The following is a 490-nucleotide window of genomic DNA, read 5'->3' as shown; positions in this document are numbered from 1 at the left end:
AAGGGAGTCAAACCATAGAATAAGGTTCTTTATTTTCTTGTGAATGTCTAAGTTGTTGTAATTGGATGATGTGCATGTAAAAACATTGATTCAATTATAGTGAAGAAAATCTCCCAAATCAGTCGGGAGGCCTGGATGTAGTTTGCGGTGGACAAGCAAACGAACCAGGATAAAAACTATGTTGTAGGATTTTTCTTTCTCTCTCTCTCTTTATTGCATTTAATCGGTTAACTTGTATAGTAGAATTAATTGTTATATTCTGTATATTTGCTATACTGTTAATACTCTGATGATTCTGTAAACTCTGTGTGTTAATTTCGTTATCAGTTAATTGTCGTGCAAGTAATCGAATCTGCCTAAGCTTACTGTTTCTGTTTTAATCGATTAAATCAAATCCGTTAATCGATTATCCATACTCTTTTAATCGATTAAATAGGGGTGATTCAGCATTAAGTGTTGAGTTTCGAAAAGCGGATATTCTAACCGCTAC

This window comes from Lupinus angustifolius, chromosome LG14 (assembly GCF_001865875.1).
Source record: "Lupinus angustifolius cultivar Tanjil chromosome LG14, LupAngTanjil_v1.0, whole genome shotgun sequence".
Taxonomy (NCBI): Eukaryota; Viridiplantae; Streptophyta; class Magnoliopsida; order Fabales; family Fabaceae; genus Lupinus; species Lupinus angustifolius.
Note: the sequence above shows the minus strand (reverse complement) of the source record.